We start from the raw sequence: 5954 nt of genomic DNA, 5'->3' as shown, positions 1-5954 counted from the left end.
CTAGAATGGATCACAAAGGGACAACATTTTGTATAGATGAGAACAAGAAAATCTGGATCAGCTATTCGAGCTCAAAGAAGACCTCAGCCTGGTTGGAGCTCCTTAGGATGGACGCTGCTCTGCAGAACTGGGCCCATGCTTTTCATAAAAAAATTTCTTCCTTGTGTCCAATTTAAATCTACCCTCTTCCCTCTGGACCCACTCTAAGAGATCCATGTCTTCCATTTTGTTAGGACTCCAGATCTGTATGTAGCTCTCCAAGTGGAATTTCACAAGAGCAGGATCAGAGGGGCAGAATCCTCTTCCTTGCCCTGATAGCCACACTGCTTTTGATGGAGTCCAGGACAGGGTTGGTTCTCTGGGCTGTAAGTGCAGACTGCCAACTCATAAGCAATTTTTCATCCACCACTCCTCCTCAGGACTGCTCTCAATCCATTCATCCCCAGTTCATGCTGGTAATGGGGATTACCCTGACCCAGACACAAGACCTTTCATTTGGCCTTGTTGAGCTCCATGAGAATTGCCTGGGCCCAGTCCTCAATATTGTCGAGGTCCCTCTAGATGGCATTCCTCAGGTATCAGCTTCACCACTCACTGTCATCTGTAAACTTGCTGAGGTTTCACTTGACTCCATTATATATGTTGTTGATGAAGATATTAAATGGGTTTTGTCCCAGTACAGACTCTTGAGGGAGACCAAGAGTCTGGTTTTCACTTGGACATTGAACATGTGACTGCAACTCTTTGCATGTGACCATCCAGCCAATTCCTTATGCATATGACAGTTCATCTATCAAACCCTTATCTTCAATTTAGTGGCAAGAATATTGTGGGAGACCATATCAAAGGTCTTACAAATGTTCAGATAGATAACACCTGTTAATGACTTCCCCTATCTACAAAAGCAGTTACTTCATTTTAGAAGACCACTAGATTCATCAGGCACAGTTTGCCCTTGATGAAACCATACTGGCTGTTTCTAATTACTTCATCTTCCATATGTTTTGACATAGCTTCCAGGAGATTCTGTTCTATTATTTTATTACATATTGAGATGACATGACAAGTCAGTAATTCCCAGTATCCTCCTTTTAACCCTTTTTAAAAATGGGTTTGATATTTCCTTTTTTCCAATCACTGAGGCCTTGTTTTTGTAGGAAACAAATACTGAGGAAGCTGATGTCATTGTGATGCCAATCTCAATTACTTTTGAAGGTTCATGATGATTAGTGTAGGTTCCTTAGGGGCTGGAAAAGCAAAGGTCATCCCTACCTTCAAGAAAGGTAGGTAGGGTTCAGAGAATTACAATTCAGCTGCATCTAAGTCTTGGAGAATACAATGGAGCAAATAGCCCTGGAAACCTTCTCCAAATGTGTTAAAGGAAAGAAAGTTATAGGATTGGTCAGCATGGATATACGACAGGGAAGTCAAGCCTGATCAACCTTGTAGCCTTCACAACAAAAGGACTAGCTCAGCTCAGGGGGGAAAAGGGGGAGCAGGAGGCAATGAGAGAAGTGGCTGTTGCTTATTCCAACTTTAGTAAGGTTTTCAAGACTGTCTCCCATATCCCTTTCATAGACAAAATGAGGAAGTGTGGAAAAGATAAGTGGAAAGTAGTGTGCACTGAAAACTGGTGGAACCACTAGTGTCTGAGGGCTGTGGTCAGTGCCATGAAGACAAGCTGTAAATCATTCTGCAGTGTGTCCCTAGCTCAGTGAAATTTGTATGCATGAGACTGGCACATTTATGATAAAGTAATTTCTAATCATAAGTGTTTTAAACACAAGTGTCTCTAAGATTCCTTCAGAAAGAAAAATACTAGTGCCAAGCAAACATTCATTAAAAACAATGTAGATCTTTATCTATGGTATTTCTCAGACATTCCTTCCAGCCTTTTTTTTTCCAGTTACAACTGTCTTTCTAATAGTATGTGAAAATGAAACTTACCCATAGGGACAGACACCAGGCTCAGACTTTAGATTTTCTGTAATTCAGTTTGAAAATAAATGTCATTAGAGAGTATGCTTTAATGTTATCTATTTATGTTTTATCACAAATTGCAGAATCCCAAAATAAGTTTTATGAGCATTATGCTACCCACAACAGTGTAAATACATGGTTAGTTACACCTACACTTGGCTTTTATACATCCTTAAGACTTCAAAGTAAAATAAAGTTTAATTTTGAAATACAGAGGGTCAAAGATAGAGCTCTGAGTAACCTGGTCAATTGAAAAATTGCCCTGTCCACAGAAGGGAGGTTGGAACTAGATGATCTTTAGGTTTCTTCCAACCCAGGCTATTCTATTAATATGATTCTGTGAAATAAAAGCAACTATCTGGGCAACATACAAGAAAAACAAAGAAGAGTTCATGCTGATGCAAAGAAACTGTAAAACATAGTTCATTTAAGCATTTTCTTTTTTAAGATATGAGTAAAAAAAAAAATATCCAAACAGAATGGTAAAGGAAATGCAATGCAATGAACAAGAAGGGTAATACAGCTGAGATGCTAAGTGGATCAAATCATAAAGATTAGTGGAAAGGAGGGAGAAAGACAGAAAAAGAAAAGGGAAGATGATCTGCATAGGGATTCCATGGACCAATTGTGTAGAACAGCAAATCTAGCAGTTCTGGGCCACCATCTCTGAGCTCAGCTCTGTCATTCTTCATTAATGGATTCTAAGGCCAAGTTTCTCCTGAAATTAATTGCTATGTATTTCCAAAATTAGAACAACCAGTGCTAATTCTCTCTGTGGTGAAGGTAGCTTTTGCCCTTGAGCATGGAATGATCTGGGAAATGAGTTATCATTCAAATGCTCCGAAGAGGAGATATGATGCTAGTAGAGAAACAGACACTGGCATGTGCAGCAGTCATGAGTAATGCTTCATTTACTTCAATAGCTGTCTTTTTCCCTCTCTCTCCTTCCAAACTCCTTCCCAGTTACTGATTATTGCTGCACTGAGGTGAATTAGTGATGCTTTAAAAAGAAGAGGAAAACAGCATAGTAAAACATCTAGAATGCAAAATATGAAACATACAGCGTTGAAAAGTAAAATTGCTAAATTAATAAATTAAAAGCATATTACCACTTACTCTTCCACTTCATCTGACTTAACACTATATGCATACATACAAAGAGATGTAGAGAAAAATTTAAAAAAATATTTTTAAAATTGTTTAACATAGCCCAGTTAAAGTTTAAATTTATAAAATGCTTCTGTATCGGGTGGCATCTTTGCCCTCAGCATGGGGGTGGAAAATAAAAAAATTTAAAGTTCCTTCCAGACCATCATCCTATGAGTCTGTAAATGTTTGCATTTATGTAATACCTATTATGTACTTAATATTTTATTTGGGATAGAATAGACACATGGGGAAAAATCAAATATTAAATATAAATTCATTGAAGTTGGAGTTATAACTAGACACACCTTGTGGTATATGAACAACATATATTTTTATTAATTTATTAAGCAATTATTCTATTGCCACTTGTTCTAGAGCAAAATATGCAATTCAGCTCAAAGTAGCTTCAGTCACTGCAAAGTTGATTTCTTTAACAGAAATCTAAATAAAAATGGTGGCTTGATGTATGCATCAAATGTACCCTCATGTCACGACCAAGAAAAGGATGTGACACAGTGATTGGTCCTTTTGACTGCTTTGAGCCATACACAGAGGAGATATGTTCAGTTAAAGAAATAATGTTAAATCCTGTGTAGAGCTAAAACTCCAGACTTCAAGTATGGCAGACATAAATGCCAACATGTCCTGCTTTGATCTGCTGATCCTTCCCTACTGGATTGAATTATTTACTGATGTAAATTTAGCCCATAATTTCTGGTACTTTACATTCAAATTCCTGCCATTGATGGGTTTTATATAACAAGGACTGTTTCCATTAAAATTTTTACTATTGCACAAATTACCCTGATTTTTTCTGCCCCCAAATCAACTGTTTAACATCTCAGATCCACTCTGTAATTTCTCTCTGAAGAAACACATTTCTCCATCTTTTTATGTCAGCAGGAGCTGAACTTCTTGTGATCCTCTGGATTATACAATGTTCAACTCAATGTATCTTCATTGGTCCCAACTGGTTTTCATCAGCCTCATCTCTCAGTATGTTCTAGAAGATATATGCATTTTCATACTAAATGAAACTGAATTCATTCATTAATTTTGACACAACATTCTTGAGAGCAGATCCCCTCAGTGTGGGACAGAATCAGAGAAGCTGTGCAGTAGGAGCCAGAACATGGCAGAGGAATACTGCCCCCAGTTTTTACATCTTTGTTAGACTAAACTTTTATTTCCTTGCTCTATTAAATCTCCTACAACTATCAAGCTGGATTTGCTGTGTCTGTATACTTCTTCCTAATCTTCTTTGACACAATTCTCTTTCTCTTCATATCTATTCACTGTTATTCCCCATCCTTGCTCATATTGTCACCAACAGGTGGACAAATCAAGTAAACCTTGGAAACATGTTCACTGCAGCAGAAAACAAAAGCATCCACATCAAAAAAAGAAAAGCAGAAAAGAAAAAAAATGTACATTGAATTGCAGTTTCATTAATGCACTCAGCCTTTATCTGAGATTTTGTGAGGTAAATGGCCCAAATCAGGGTACAAAGACATTTGAAAATGCATATATATCTTAAGGGTCTGTATGGTATTTGGCTTTAGAACAATTATTGGAGAATTCAATTAATTTTGCAGAGTACTTTATGCTGATCTGTACATGTCATAAAAGAGAACTTCAGGCAAAAATAATGCTGTCTTTTGGCATGAACATTGCAAAGCAAAGCAATGTCTCCTGCGACAATCTCTCCTGCTAGCATTTCCTCTAGCACCTTGGGGGATTGGAGGGGAGGCAAAGGTGGGAGGGATTGTGTTGCTAGCACTGAATACCTTTCAACTCCACAATTACCTTTGAGTAATGGCTCTTGAGTAACCATTTTGGAATGGGATCCTTCAGCACAAAGGCAGCCTGTATATGGTCAATCTGAAAAAAACAAAGAACTGTGTGGGTGCACTGACAAGTTAAAGCAAATTAAGTTGTCATCAACATTTCGCAATTCAATATTGTAATGTTCTGAATTAGACAAAATAAAATAACTTCATGTAAAATTCCTTTCTGCATGATCTTAGGAAAAGCTCTGAACAACACAGTGCTATTCAAATGATCTGAAGAGAGCGATAACCTAAAAAAGCAAGACTGGTATTTCTAAATGACTAGTTTGGTCCAGTGAATGTAATGAAGGGGCAGGAGAGCTGAAATCTCAGAATAGAGATATTCTAAAACCTCACTCATACTAACTGAGTAAAATAGAAAGAAGTCCAAGTGCATCAATAAATCTGCCTTAAAAAATCTGTTCTGCATCTGGATGAAGCCATGTCATGGCAAACTACCAGAACCCAATAATGTCTCTAAATTAAATTAACAACTTGCTTTTCATAAAAAAAAAAAAAAAAAAACAAAAAAAAAAAAAACACTAACACTACAAAGTGCTAATGAGCAAAAAGATCAGGCTCAATGTTTTTGCCTCCTTCTATAAACCTTCATTTCAGTGCAAGGACACAGGAGAAAGGAACATTTTGCTGCACAGTTATCAGCATCTCTAATATATGCCTTCACCCACTCAATTTAGGATTTTGGGAAGAATTCAGTTGCCTAAACATTAGTGTTTAATGACTTTTGAGGCACTCCAAAGAAGTAAAGATGTTTCCATAAGGACAACAGATACAACACTGGACTTTAAGAGGGAACTGTACCTTTCAGTAACAACTGGGAGCCAGGCAGTACAGCCTACAGCCTCATGAGCAAAAGCTTAGATACAGAACTCAAGTGCATAAAGCTATCAAGGTACTTAGGTCTAGCCTGACTCTGTCAGACACACACAGCATAATGACAGGTCTGATGAGTAGGTCTGAAGGACAGTAAGCATG

At 37.6% G+C, this 5954-nt stretch overlaps 1 long non-coding RNA gene across 1 annotated transcript in view; it reads right to left on the bottom strand.

Annotated features, from left to right (window-relative positions):
• LOC110470852 (uncharacterized) overlaps positions 1 to 5954 on the bottom strand; it is a 113942-nt gene that overhangs the window by 73035 nt on the left and 34953 nt on the right. The window contains exons 5-6 of the long non-coding RNA XR_014954387.1: positions 4936 to 5010; positions 1948 to 1984 (exon numbers count right to left, since the gene is read on the bottom strand). This is a non-coding gene — a long non-coding RNA (uncharacterized LOC110470852). The remainder of the gene's footprint in view (positions 1 to 1947; positions 1985 to 4935; positions 5011 to 5954) is intronic.

This window comes from Lonchura striata, chromosome 1 (assembly GCF_050655825.1).
Source record: "Lonchura striata isolate lonStrDom1 chromosome 1, ASM5065582v1, whole genome shotgun sequence".
Lineage (NCBI taxonomy): Eukaryota > Metazoa > Chordata > Aves > Passeriformes > Estrildidae > Lonchura > Lonchura striata.
The sequence above is the reverse complement of the archived record's forward strand: the minus strand, read 5'-3'. Positions and strand labels throughout refer to the sequence as shown.